This window comes from Pholcus phalangioides, unplaced genomic scaffold (assembly GCF_987345545.1).
Source record: "Pholcus phalangioides strain wild (caught in Gottingen) unplaced genomic scaffold, Ppha-v1.0 ptg000007l_1, whole genome shotgun sequence".
Classification (NCBI taxonomy): Eukaryota; Metazoa; Arthropoda; class Arachnida; order Araneae; family Pholcidae; genus Pholcus; species Pholcus phalangioides.
This window is the reverse complement of record NW_028301600.1, coordinates 39,717,974-39,733,420: the sequence shown is the minus strand read 5'-3', so window position 1 is coordinate 39,733,420 and position 15,447 is coordinate 39,717,974. Positions and strand designations below refer to the sequence as shown.

General features: G+C 34.1%; 1 protein-coding gene across 3 annotated transcripts in view; it reads left to right on the top strand.

Annotated features, from left to right (window-relative positions):
• Positions 1 to 1,206: 1,206 nt before the first annotated feature.
• The window catches only part of LOC149085268 (uncharacterized), a 55,381-nt gene continuing 41,140 nt past the window's right edge, over positions 1,207 to 15,447 (top strand). Inside the window, exons 1-2 of one of the 3 annotated variants that reach the window (XM_089233180.1) lie at positions 1,208 to 1,272; positions 7,292 to 7,440. The gene's annotated coding sequence lies outside the window, so the exon portion shown is untranslated. Of the gene's footprint in view, positions 1,273 to 7,291; positions 7,441 to 12,846; positions 12,912 to 15,447 lie in introns of those variants that run through there. The other 2 variants (XM_089233181.1, XM_089233182.1) reach the window with 2 other exon arrangements.

Genomic DNA, 15,447 nt, shown 5'->3' with positions numbered 1-15,447 from the left:
AGTGTTTGAATATTATTTCTGTGTGATAATACAAAATGATTTGAAATGTACATTGCATTGCAAAAAAATTATTTGAAAATAAGACTTTTCGCGGCTGTTACACATAAAACTTAGATACATTATCGATAAAAAATTCCTTAAAGATATATTCTATGCATGGATACATTTAATAGAAAATTACGGCAATTGTGCCGGGGGGAGGGGCACATTGATCGCAATTTATTATCTCGATGTGCACCCCCCAACGCCCCTCACTGAGAGAAATGGAAATCCCAACAAAAAGTGGGAAATGCGGTTTATACGGTGGAAATTAAAATTTAAATATCTGTTTGATCTCAATTTATTATTTGAGTGAGCTCTCCAACTCCCCTCACTGTGGAATGGAAATCCCGACAGAAATGCGGCTTATATGGGGAAAATTAAATTTTAAAAATTTATTAGATCCCAATTTATTATCTTGGTGTACATTCCAATGTCCCTCGATGACTTCAATGAATACTTTCCTTTATTTGTTAAAAATTAAAACAGAAATGGGAAGGGGGAACATTTCCAATAAATGAGAAAAAAAATTATTTCCATTTTTTACGCCTAAAGCAACTACCCTATTTATAAGATCACAACAAACACATGAATTTTAAAGCAATTTATCGCGACGAAATTACTTCGCTACAACTTTGTACAGCGACGAAATGAGCCTGCGACAAATTTGTACCGTGACGAAATGAGTCTGCGACCATGGGCGGAGATACGGGGTGCGTGGGTGGGCATTGCCCCTCCCCCCCAGCATCAAAAGTGGAGTGGGCAGATCTAATGTATATGTGTGTATATGAATTGACATCATCATCATCATCATCATCGTGTCCCCCCAGCAATGATAACCATGCCCCCCAGACTTCCAAGTCTTTCTCCGCCTATGTCTGTGACAAATTTGTACCGCAACGAGTTTGTAGCACGATGAATTGACGCTGCGACGAATTGACCTAGACCCGAGGAATTGTTGTCCCATAAAATAAGTAGTGTATGGTCAGGGAAATCCAGAGAAACCGAAACAAAACTATAGATATAGTTTTATTTTCAAAATTTAAACAAATCGTTTGAAGTTTTATGCATAGTTTACAGTTGTTTTCAGATTTCACACTGTAAAATTTTTTATAAAATTTTCAAAAATAAAATCAATTTGTTGATTTTTTTATTCAGTGCCATCATGGCCGTGGTACTGTGTTTGTGTTATGTTAGTCAAGCTCAGGGAGTCCAGTGAGAGAAAGAACTATAGTATGTTATTAGTATAGCATGTATATCCATTGGTGATCACACACGCGAAAAAAATTCTATCAATAATTATGAAACAATATCCTTTCTTCCACGTTCTCAAAAATTTCAAAATAAGTTCAAAAAATCGTTGTGCAAAAGTGAAATCACTTATTCATTCAAACTACTTGTAGAATCTAAGAATATTATTGCATTTATTGTAAAATTTTAATTATGGCTTTTATGATGAGGAATTTCCTTTTGTTTTTGTATCCCTTTTTATTGCATGAGACATGATTAAATTGTCTTTGTTATTAATTGAGTTTTCCATCTTTTTTTCAATGGGATGAAAAATTATCTACAGATGGTATACACTTATTAGAAAAATAAAAGCTTAAAAATTCCCACTGTGAAATTGTTATTCTCAATGTAAATTTTAATAAATTATTCTTGACATTATGGTGCAACATCAATTTTCGAGATCCTTGAATTGAATAAAATTTCAAGTCCATGCTAATATTGTTTCATAATAAAGTTTACTTTATTAATAATCCTTTTTTTTACAGACACCAGCTGGACAAAAAATTTGTAAAAATAGGGTTATTATTGAAGCCTTTGAAATAAAATTTAATAATTTGACAGCAAAAGAGGGGTGACCTCATCTGCAGGATGTTCATTAAGAAGGGTTCCACTGTATGCCAAAGTTTCCTCTTGTGTAGGCTATTATGGAGTGCATCAGCTGTTAAAGCTCTGGGGTATTGCACAACCTGCTATACGAATATAAGTAGAATTTTATTCCATATGGAGCAGGGTTTAAGCTAAATGAAAAATTCCTTTAGCAAAAAAGCGAAAATGGAAAAGTTTTAGCAAAATGTTACAATGCAAATGATTTATGGTTGGATGTTTTCTCGTTTCGTACCTCCTGTATCCATTTTTGCGAAAGTGGCTACTACTTTTTTTGCATTCTAAGATTTTCTTTCGCATTTTGTGAAAAATGCAACCGTAGCTTAAATCCTGATATAGAGGCCTTTGATCATGGTAAAGCATATGCACTAGGGATGGGATGAATAGTGATTTGGCCGAATATCAATTTCTTTGCAATTAATGCTTAGAATTCATTGCAATTGTATGTAAAATTGTCATTTTTAATTGAAAATAAATTATTGGTAATTTCAATTGATATTGAATTTTAATTATCAATTAATTACTTGAATAAAAATTAAAAAACTGGTAATTGAAAGATTTTTATTGCCATGATACTGACAATCAAATTTAATGATAATATTTTGTATTTTAATATTATAGTGATATCTCAGCTAACGAAGATGATTTGTTTTGGAACCACGTTCATTAGCCGAAATGTGATTCCCCATTGTTTTCTATGGAAAATTGTTTGATTCGTTCCAGCTTCTGCCCAAAATTTAAAGATAAGTTTTTTAAAACACCAAGGAATGCTATAAAAAAAACAAACTGAAGGCTAAAATGAACAGTTTCAAAATTGTATAAATGGGAATATACAGGAAGATGAGAGATGCTGGAGATCTTTTTTATTTCACATTATGTATACAATCAACACCAGTTTTAATCTACTATAAAGCTGATGTTGGCACAGCCCAATCGAGTTCATAAGTGTCCCCATCCATTTTTGATTTAGTCAACTTCTTTCTGTGTCTGATACATGGAGATGGTGAAGATAATCTCCCAGACTGTTCAGCTTGATGCTAAGAGTCTTGCACTGAAAGAATGAATGTTCTGAAAACATAGGCCACCTTTTTTCCGATGTATTTTCTATTTTGAGTCAATGGTTCAGAGAATTTCAGAAAGAGATACATCTGAAAAAAAATTCCAAGGTAGACACGAGTAAATCGCATCCTAGTGACAGTGATCCTGACGATGATTGGTGTGAAAATTCAGCTCACAACGTAGCTATTTCATGTTAGTGCATGCATTTATATCATCATAAATGTTTGTTAGCTGAATACACATGTATTCGTTAGCTGAAGCAGAAAAATCTCAAAAAAAATCTTTGTTATCCGGAAAATTTCGAAGCTGAGGTATCGCTGTACTTACAGAATTAATTTTTTTTTTCAACACTTGTTACAATTTTACATCTAATTAAGAAAATGTCAACCATTATTTACCAGAACTGTAGTGTGCCTTTTTGGTTCCCCGAGGCAGACTTTTACTTGGGAAAGTGCCAATTGATGGAACAAGAGAATTCTGAAATCTTACAATCTACAATATTTGATGGTAGGTTGTTCCAGTCGATAATAGTTCTTGGGAAGAAGCTAAATTTGTGGCAATCTGAAGAAGCAAAGATGGTCTGAAATTTTTGGGAATAATTGAGTCTAACAGAGAAATATGAAGGTTTAATTAGAATACTAGAAGTGTCAATATTAAAAAACCCATGGAGTATTTTGTAAAGAAAAGTTAAACAATGAATAAGTCGAAGAGAGGAGAGCGGTTGGATATTGAGTTGGTGCTTGAGTTCCGATATGGAGACAGATGAAGACCAACAGTTACAAATGAAACGAGTGGACTTATTTCGGATAGATTCTAATTTCTCTATGTTGGTTTGGGTGTGGGGATCCCAGGCTTCACAGGCATAGGAGAGAGTAGGGAGAATGTATGGCTGATAGCACAAGTGACGGACATGACGGGTGGAGTATTTCAGGTTACGGCGAAGGAAAAAAATTTTTGAGACATTTATTAAAGATATAATCAACATGAAGGTTCCAGCGGAGATCGGAAGAGATTATAATGCCCAGGTATTTATAATGGGAAACTTCAGAGATCAAAGAGTTGTTTATCGATTAAGGGAAATTTTGGGGAATTCTTTTACAGGTAACTTTCATAAAAACAGTTTTTAAGAAGTTGAGAGGTAATTCCCAGGTTGAGCACCATTCGGAAATAATGTTAAGGTTGTATTGGAGAGATTCTTGGTCGGAAAGATTGGACACTGATTTATAGATGACGCAATCATCAGCGAAGAGTCTAATATGGCAGTTTATGGAGTCGGGTAGATCATTTATGTAAATTAGAAATAGTAATGGCGAGAGGGCCGAGCCTTGGGTTGTGCCAGACTTGGCATGAAGGAATGGGGAGTTCTGGCCCTTGTATGAGACAAACTGGTTACGGTTAATAAGGAAGGCCTCCACCCATTTCAGCAGTTGAACATTTAGATCAAGGTTTGAGAGTTATAGTAGAAGTTTATTATGGGGCACCCTGTCAAATGCTTTGGAAAAATCTAGGAAAATGATTGAAGGTTTTTGTCAATGGAGTCGTAAGTCATGTATGAAAAGTGTTAATTGGGTAGATACAGATAACGATGATCTAAATCCATGTTGGTTAGGAAAGAAAAAGTTAATCGAATCGAGGTGGGTGCGGATATTTTCGGCAATTATGTGTTCAAAGAGCTTGCAGCAAGAGGAGGTGATTGCAATAGGTCTGAAATTGAGAGGGTGGGACAGTGAACCAGTTTTTGGATGGGAATTATCTTATTAATTTTCCAGTCAGAGGGTCAATTAGAAGTGTTCAGCGAGATGTTGAAAATAATGAGGAGATAGTTGCAAATTTAATCGGCACAGAATTTTAGGATATGATTGGGGATCCCATTGGGGCCAGTAGGTTGGGTTTTTTTTTTTTTAGAAGATTCAGGAGACTGGCTGTAGAAAAGGAAATGGGACAGGAGTTATGAAGTGAATCATAAAAGACGTATTGGGGAGGGGGGTGTGGGATCGGAGGAAAAAACAGAAGAGAAGGCCCGGTTAAATTCGGAGGCAAGATCAAGGAAAGAGGTTAGGTCAGAGTTAAAAGTTTTGAGCGAGGAGGTACCTGCTGATTTGGGGCGGAGGAAATTCCAAAATTTTGAGGGATTTGTTTTAAGAAGGCAAATAAGTAATAAATAAGAAGGCATACTTGAGGGGAGCCTTATTATCTTGGTAGTTTGAAAGTGAGGATGGTATATTCATCTCTAATACAGCATGTAGGACTACTACACTATCAAATAGCAATCCTATGCTTTATCAAAAGTTTTTTTAAAAATGGAGTTGTTAATCTTATCTTTGTCGCATACTTTGTGGAACACGAGGAGTTGAATATGTGAGATCCAAATAAAATTAACCTTACTTTTTCAGCAAATCTTTATAGAGCATTTACCATTTGTTGGGTCATAAGTCTGTTACAGTTGGACTCGATTATAAGGAACATGAATATTGCAAATTTTTACATGTAATGAAGTTTTTACATGTCCCGTGAATTTTGTATTACATATCAATGCAAAGTATGCATATAACAAATTTTTTACCGATTTTCAAACATGGAATTGTCACAAATTTCTAATCTTTTCACAATTTTTTTGTCTAAATTTACAAATTTACCTTTCTGCAACTGATAATGCCTCCTTTCTTTTCTTGGGAAGTATTACTAGTATGGCCATTTTTGTACTACAAAATCTTATTTTGCTTCTTTTTTTCTAATTTTCTTTGTTAAATCTTATTTTGTTTGCAGAAAACTTCATTAGGAAGAGAGGATTCAGGTTATTTATTTTCAAAAATCTAACCTCTAAACCAGTGGTTCTCAGTCCCCCCGCCCGTGATACTGGGATGTTTTAGGGGGCCACAGGAGGAAAAAAAGTGGAAGGGGGGCCATAGCAAGTAGTTAAGAGGGCCAAAGAGAGGTGAGAAAAAAAATTTAGATATGAAGAAATAAAGCTTTTAATTTTTTTTTTCAATGCAGTCGAATTTCATTTTAACGAATACCGTTATAGCAAAAATCTTGTTTTTCCGAACACTTTTCTAATCCCCCAGATTTACAATAGGAACACAGCAAAAACCGGGAATTTCTTTATAAAAAAATTTAGTAATAACAAAGTGATTTTTATGGTCTCTTTAAAATTTCTTATAATGGGATTCGACTGTATATTTAAATATTGTGGAAAAAAGTGTGACTAATTTCAGAAGCTAGAATAACCGCCCATAAATGGCTATCTTAATGCATGGGCATCTTAACCTGGACATATCTGGGGAAGTCTCACATCCGTTTGTGATTTGGTACGAATGATTTTTTGAGAATAAGTAATGAATATGTAAGCTAATTACTTCCAGTTAAGTATGAGGCTCCCAGGACATCAATTTGCCAGGGACCCATAATATTGAGACAGTCCTGTATAGAGCCCAATCCCCCCAAAGAGGAAAGCTCACCAAACTCTAGGGATCTGGATATACCGGCCTTATTTATAAAATTTTCTTTCACTACAAATTTACTCAAGAAAAGCAATTTTTAAAGTGTTTCACTGATACTGGGGGGAGGGGCTCTCAGATAAGATGGCCACGAGAAGAAAAAACAATCCAAAGGACCATGGGTAAAAAAAGGTTGGGAAACACTACTTTAAACCACCTTTAATGCACATTTACTATTCTCCAGCTATATTTGGACATTGGCGGTTTACTCATATAAAAATTAATTTTGAGAATGTCCAAGTGTGAAATGCTACTTATTGCTTCAAATTATAGCTATACAGTTGGTTAAAAGTCAGAAATGTAAAAGAAAGTGAGATGTCAAAAAAAATTGGAATTATCCAAAGTGTGTTAACCTCTTTAAATGGTTTGAAAAAATGAGACACAAACATTTTCCAGCATCTGTGCTCTTACTACTAGAAGAAAAGGCATTATATTTTGCATGTTTATTTGACAAAAATAATCTTTGCTCAAAATGTTTGAAGTCCACAAAAATGTGACAAAAAAATGTACACATATTTTTATTGATGTATTCAAGTACGTGAGATTTTAAATTTTTAATCTTTATTAAAATATATATATATCTTTATAATATATTCATTTGAAGAATGCTCAGATAACAGAAAAGTTTGTATCGTGCATGCATGTAAAATGTTATGTTTTGCTTGAATGCATCATTTTTCAAGCCAGTACGGATATAACAAATAGTTTTGCTGTTTTTTTCGGCTTTGTTATTAACTGGTCTGACTGTGTCTCCAATAATTTTATTCTGAACTATTAAAGGAACAAGAAGTTTTTTCTTTCAGTAGTTCCTAGGAAGGATTGACATTGATATTTCTATAGACAACTAATGATCAGGGATGCCAGAACAATACCAATCATGTTGATGGAATTGCTCAGGAACACCATTCAAACTGAAACAAGGACTGCAAGCTATCTTTGGAATACATGCAGGGTGATTAAAAAAAATAGGTCAAACTTTAGGAGGTGGTTAGTACACATCAAACCAAACATTTATTGTCACAGTCTGCCAAGTCGGAAATTAAATATGTGAAATTGCAACAGGGTGCTTATTTGGGTGTAGTTGGGAACTGGGTGCTCTGCTAATTTAAAAGTGCCATTCTGGTTGTGATTTTATGGTTGAAGAAGACAACCATGTATGCCCATGATACTCATCTATGAAATTTCCCTTGAATATGAAGAGAATGTTGCCAGAATTTTGGTGAACTGTGCGACATACCGGGTCTGTTTGAGCAGGTTTGTTAATCCCTCTGCTTCTGTGAGATGCTCATTGAAGTTCATGATCACTCTTTTGAACCATTTTTGTTTATTAAATGGTATTTTATATACCTTCTATGTCATTCTTGTGTTTTCACTTGCCCTTATCCATTTCATCATAAAGAACTATTTTTTTCCTTTTTCATTAGACTGAACACAACACATTAAACATACAATCAAAACAACTGAGAAAAACACAAAAAAATAAAACCCTGCAAAAAAATTACATTACGATGACACAGACACTCTGTGACCCCCAAAGGACAAAGTCCTTCCAGTGGGTCAATATAAATTAAATTAGAGAGTTAATTGGATTATGCAACAGCCTTGTTACAGCACTAATTGGTTAATATTTTTAGATAAGTCATATATATATTTTTAGATATTTTTTAACTGAACAAAGAAAACATACATATATTTAAATATAAACATATACAATTAGTCATTTGACTCGCGGAATTAACGTACAATCATATATTCACATGTATTTTTAAGTTGATTACAGGAGTGGTTATATTTTTGAAGTTTTTAGAATGAATTATTTAATTGTGTTGTTTTTAGAATGAATTATTTAATTGTGTTGTTTTATGATCTGTTATTCTTGTAGTATGGATTCTAGACTAGTGTTTATTGAGAATATACTCATTCATTATTTTTGGGGCGGTATATCTATAACTCTTTTGGAATAATGTTTTATTAGTTTTTGGCACTTGGATATATATTATTCAATCTAGATGAGATATTATTTTGTTTCGTTTCTAACCATTTATTGTTTAAGAATGAAAATTTTATTAGTCTATAAATATAGCTGCTGTGGTGGTCGAGTGGTCATAGTGACGGACTCGCATCGTGAGGTCCCGGATTCAAACCCCACTGGCCGCAAAGTGGTGGTCGGCTGAAGTTGATTTTCTGTGGTTCCCTACTTCAAGGCATAATTGCAAGTTGATCTCCCCATTAAAAAGTCTCGCCACAGAGAGCAACAGACCTACAAACAGTACAAATATTCAATCATTTTCCTTCACTCATTTCACTTCTGCAATGTAGATGGCAGCATTGAAAAATCAGACACAACACTAGATACACACTCAGACAGTTAGGTACACACACTCACACTTCGGGCACAACTTGAAGGGGAGTAGCTCCAGAAGTATTGATGGTATACCTCCATATTTTGTCAAGGCGTGTGCTGAGCATTTGCTGTATCCACTTTTATTAATTTTCAATATGTCTGTTAAAAATGGGGAATGAATGGAAGAAAGCAAGAATCGTTCCAATTCTTAAAAAAGGTGATAGACATAAAATTGAAAATTATAGAGGTGTGGCCATTCTGTCACCTTTCCCTAAAATATTTGAGTCTATTTTATATGATAAAATCTATGCTCAAATTAAGACCTGTATCTCCCCAAATCAGCATGGTTTTGTTAGAAATAGATCTACGGTTACCAATCTTCTTTCCCTCAATACCCATATTGTTGAAGCCATAGCTAATAAAATCCAGCTCGATGTAATTTACACAGATTTCGCTAAAGCATTTGATTGTGTTAGCCACTCTATTTTAATGTACAAATTTAAAAAAAATGGTTTCTGCGATGATACTTGTAAATTATTTTCTTCATATCTAAAAAACAGATTGATTTTTGTATCTTTTGGCTCGTCTCTTAGTGATGGATTTTGTGCAACATCTGGAGTCCCTCAGGGGCCTGTCCTTGGACCGCTATTAATAGCGGTTGAGAAACAATTGTTTCTCATTTTTATTAATGACCTTGCCGCTGCTGTTCATAATTGCTTATTATTTGCTGATGATTTTAAAATATTTGACTTTATTGTAAATTTTGAATCTTGTTCTATTGTTCAAGATAAATTAACCCACATTTACCACTGGTGTATCGAGAATCATCTACACTTGAATATTAACAAATGCTTTGTTATGTCTTACACCCGTAGGAAAAATCCTATCCTCTTACTATATTGGAACTGATATTTTACAGAGAAGATATTCTGCTTTGGTGTAATTTACACCTCTGATTTTACCTTTCGTGATCATATTAACGACATTTGTAGGAATTCATATCGCAAACTCAGATGGCTTAAAAGAATTACTAAAGATTTCACCAATTTGGATAGAATTATTGTTCTTTTCAATTCTATAATATGATCAAAACTTGAATATGCATCTGTTGTTTGGAATCCTCATTACAATAATGCTATTGATGATATTGAAATTATACAAAACTCATTTATGCGATATTTGTATTTTAAGAAATTTAGAGCATATGACATTACAATTTCAACAACTTTTCTCCGACAAATTTTTTTAATTACCAATCTCCAAAAGAGAAGAAATTTCATTCTTTTGAAATTTTTCTGGAATTTGGTTAATGGTAATATCGATTGTTCTTTTCTGTTATCAAAAATAGGATTCTTGGTCACACGGTACAACACAAGGTCAAATAAATTATTTTATGTAGCTCACTTTGGGACATTGATTAGTCTGTCTTGTGCTATAAACAGATTCTGTATTTTGTATAATAGTTTACCTGATGGATTTGATATATTTGCGACACCTATTGGTAAATTCAAAGAGCTTCTTCTCTCCGATTGATCAGCGATTTTTTTTTTCTTTTAATTATTTAAATAGTGATTTCTTGTATTTGACTGTTAAATATTTCGATTTTCTTTGTGTTCATTCATTTTTCATTTTATTTTTAATCGTCTCGTGTGTTTTTATTTATTTTCATTTTTAATTGATCGAGTGGTTTTATACAGGCCTTTATTTTACTTATTTGGTATTGGCTTGTGTTTGTTTCTATTTTATATCTGTGTATTGCATTCTATTCTGTTTGATTTTATTATATTTACAATGTTTAGATCATACCTTGCTGTAATTGGATTGTTTTCTGTAGCGTGGTATTAAATAAATAAGTAAATAAACAACTCACTAGGTAGTAAATTGCCCATGGCGATAGACCTGAGTTGTTCTCGGATTGAAAAAAAAAAGAAATTCTATAAATATAGTTTTGTCTTGCAATTAGTTTGTGACATTCTGTTACATAATTGTTTGCTTTAGTGTTTGTTATTCAGGATCTTATTTTATTATATACATATATTATCTAGTTTTTGTATATTTTTTTTGATAAGCACCTCCCCAAGCAGTGATTCCATGTTACTATTGAGCATATCCAAGCATAAAAAATATAGTGTCGTTATGTTTCATTTCTGACCTAGTAAACTATGGCAATAAATATAAATACAAGGACTACAACAGGCAAATTGCCCAACAAGATAGCTGGAAAAATTTGCCTATAAAAAATGTGGATGTCAAATATAACCAATATGCGAGCATATATCACCAAAAAAAAAGTAATAATATATAATACACTGCTATACACAAAAAAAATTATGGTTGTCTTTACTATAAGTATGGATAGTTTCTCGATTTATCCAAATAATGTTCGATGTTTGGTGTGTACTAGGACCTCGTAAAGTTTGTTGCTCATATTTTTTAAATCTCTCTCTGTATTGATTAAAAATTTTAAATCTCCATTCAATAATTCATTTACATGTTTCAGTTGCACAGACACAAACACAGTTACAAACAGAAACCAAACATGCATTTTGTGTTAAAGCAGTTTTCCCTCATTATGTGGTTTTTCTTAACCCTTTGTTGCTCGACTAGCTTCTCAAACCGTTAAATTGAGTTATAAATGGATAAAAATAGGTTTACCATTTACTTTGAACTTTCTTTTTCAATCATAGAAGACACCACCAAACAAAGCAATCCATGATCTTCAGCTATGACACGTTATTTAAAATCCTCATATTTACAAGAAATTTTGTATATTTTTTTGTGATTATACAAAATTGTACCTGTGTACTCCTTTAGGCCTAAGTAGACAGCCTACAAATTTTTTTGTTGAAATTCCAACTTTAAAGGGTAGTGTGCCGTAAAGGGTTAACAAGGTTCAAGAACATGTTGAAAATTTGAAATTAATTTAAAAAATGAAACCCCAGAAAGAGGAAGAAAATATTGAAACCCTTTAAGCTGTTTTTTAAAATTTTCCTGATCCGCATTATAACTGCCATAGTGGAAATTACTAAACCTTCTAGATGTTGCAACCTGTTTTCAAGAAGTTTTTTTTCGTGATCCTGTGTAGTGATAAATGCTTTTCCCCAAAACCGAGAATAATAAAAAAACAAGAAAGATAAATGCTTCATCTTGTTTCTATCATTTATTTTGCATATTTCTATATGTGTGCAAAGAAAAGATATGGGGGAAACACAGTCTCTATCCTGTTATTCAACTTTGAACGAAAGCTGACTACACCCACTGGCAGTTGATTGACAGCACAGGGGGGAAGGAAAACATGTTATCAGGCAAAGCTCTCTGTACAGAGCTAGCTGGGCTCAGGATTGCTGAAATGAGATTTTTTAAGAAGATGCCTTGGGATTGCCACTGTAAGGATTGGATAAGTTATCTTCTCCTTACCATGTTTATATATATACATGTTTATTTTTATTTCAAGATGCTCTTAAAATAAACACAAAATCTTCATAAATTTTGTCTCATTATCTTCTTTTGGTAGTAAAGTGTAAGCAGAGAGAGAGAGAGAGAGTAGAGACCCATCAATAAGATATATACTGGGGATTGAATTATCTGACAATACAACAATGAAATAAAAATTTGACAAGGAAAAATGGACAAATTCAAAACCCAAACTGGGGGCATTTCTGTTCAAAACAGTGTAGTCACTCAAGATATATCGCAGGGCCACAACTGGGAGGAGCAGGCAGGTCTGGTGTGCCAGACCAGGGGGGGGGGTGTAAATTTCACCCTTCAATCTCTCCTTCAGCATTACAAGGGGGGGTGCATCAAAAATTTTGTGCTTGTCCCAGCTGACCAAGCACTTAGTTGCATCCCTACAAATGTAATAAAATATAGTTGGACACTTCAAGCAGCACCAATCATTTTTTACTTCTAGCATCTTTGTAATAATCTAAAAAATTTAAAATTGTGAATTTAACAGTCTGGTTTTCAACTGAATTTTTCAGACAGGGCCATCGTAAAAACATCATTGGCCGGCAGGCAAAGTGATTTTTGTGGGGCCTCTCCACCTGGCTAGGAGTGCTTGCCTACAAATTTACATATGGGTAATTCCACATGACTCACATTACAATCATTGTTTTCGAAATGCATTGAATGTAAATAAAATTTCCATTGAGATTAATGAACCAAATTTTTTTTGTGAACATGGGGACATACTTTTGAGTGACTGATATCATAATTTCAAACATTTGAACAATAAATCACTTTTGTAGCCATATTTTAGAGCATGACACATGTTACGGAAAAAGAGAAGTCACTTTTTTAGAGTTACATAAACTTAAATATTTCTGTTCTATAAGGAATATTCGGAAATTAACTGCTGAAGTAAAAGGCTTACATTACTAAAATATTTTTCATGTAAAAAGAAATTAAGTTTTTAATGTAATTTAAAAGTATAAATAATGTTTTAGGCATGACTCTCGCATTACACATAATTGTTACTTGCATTACATTAGTGAATTTGGATATTGTTGAATAAATACTAATTTTCATTTTATGTTTAAATGTGTAACATCATTGTATGCATATTTAAAAGATAACCTCTATTGTTTTTCATTTTATAACAACTGATTTCTTTTATAACTGTTTGGAAAAGCAATTACCATGAAATTATTAATTTAAAATACAGTAGGTACAAAATACTTTTAATATTTTTAAAAATATTTTAAATCATGTGTTACCCAAATACATACAGCCTAATTTCTTTTCAAAAGAGATTAAATTAAGAAATAAAAAAAAATTTGCAAAATGTTCACATGTGAATATTTTGCTTTCAATCTAACATACTATATGTGTAATTACCATTTCATTCAAAATCTGTAACAGCCTATTGTAATCCAAAGAATCTGAGCACGATGTATTTGCTGTGTATGCAAGAGTATAATCCAGACCAGAATTAAAGTTTTTGCCAGTTCCTGGCTATGCCATCACGGGGCTTAAAAGTTGACTCTTTGAGCACTGTGAAAGAGTGTAATACAAGGTGGACAAAAAGTCCGTAGAAACTTTCAAAAAATTCATAAAAACCAGAAAAATAACCAAAATAAAAAAAAGTTTGCAGGGTTAACATTGCTAGGTCACGAGAATTTTTTAAGACAGAAAAAAAAAACAGCTGATAGATGGTGCTGGTACGAGCGACTTCGGTGGAAATGTGCAAATGAGATGGTTACAAGAACTTGCACTCCTAATCCACAATCAGTTCACCGTTGTAAACTGTGTATGTGAGCAAGGATGCCGAGTGAAAAGGATAAAGTTTGGTGGTGAAGTTGTTTTACGTGAACCAGGAATCAACGACCATTGCTGTGCATAAATTCCGAGTTCAGAAGAATGTGAGGACTGAAAAAGGGCCTTTAACAGCAACAGACCTCATAAAGCTTGTTTGAGGAAACTGGAATGCTGGAGGATTGCATAAGAGAGAGCCGAACAACCATGTTTAAGGAAGGCATGTTCGCCACGTGTTTCAGCTGAAATGGAAGCGTTAGCATCCGAATCAGCTGCAGGGACCAGCAGTGCTCGTGAAGCTACTGGATGCTTGGGCACTGTCCTCGGTACACAATATTCTTCATGGAATTCTTGATCTGTACCCATACAGATTGCAGTCGTGCCCCGTGAACTTTTACCAGCGGATACTGTACAGAGGGAAGCATTTGCGAGGTGGGGTGGGCTTTCTCCAAAATCGAAAAGAATCCCACCTGGGTCTTTAACATCTTGTTGATGCTCATTTTGCACTTCATGGCAGTGTTAATACCCATAACTGTCGCATCTGGGCGACGTCTAATCCATGTGAGTACATGCAGAAACCATTGCATTCCCCAAAAGTGACAATGTGGTATGAGATCACAGCCACAGCTTTGTTCATCATAGGACCCTTCTTCTTTGAAATGCAGTGCCCAGTAAATGGGTGGAAAAACAGCTACAACGAATGCGCAGCGTTTTAAAGCTTCTGCACAAGAAGGTCGTGCCTTGTTTACGTGAAGGAGATGCGCTTTCTACTGTCACATCTATGCAAGATGGAGCAACTAGTTACACTGCTACTCCCGTCAAGGTATTCCTGCTATAGATATTCGGGGAAGACAAAATCATTAGCAGACGTTGCAGGTTCCCATGGCCTCTTTGGTCTCCAAATTTGACACCGCAGACGTCTGGTTATGGAGATATTTGAAATCCCGGGTGTATCGATCCGTCCATCCAATCTGTCAGAACTGAAAGATGCTATCCACTGAGAGGTGTCATGTATACATCCGGACCTGCTGCACTCTTCCGTTGCTGGCTTTGTGACTCGCCTGCAATGTGTTATCCCCTGTGGTGATGGTCATGTGAAGCACATACTGCTGTAATAAATGATTTGGAGGCATTCTGTTTGTTATTTGCGTATCTTTTCTTTGACTTATGTATGTCAGCGTCACCTATCGACTGTTTTTGAGTTTTTTTTCCTGTCTTAAAAAAATTATCGTGGCCTAGCGATGCAAACCCTGCAAACTGATTTTTATTTCAGTTATTTTTCCGGTTTTTATGAATTTTTAAAGTTTCTGCAGACTTTTTGCCCATCCTGTATATATATATATATATATATATATACAACCA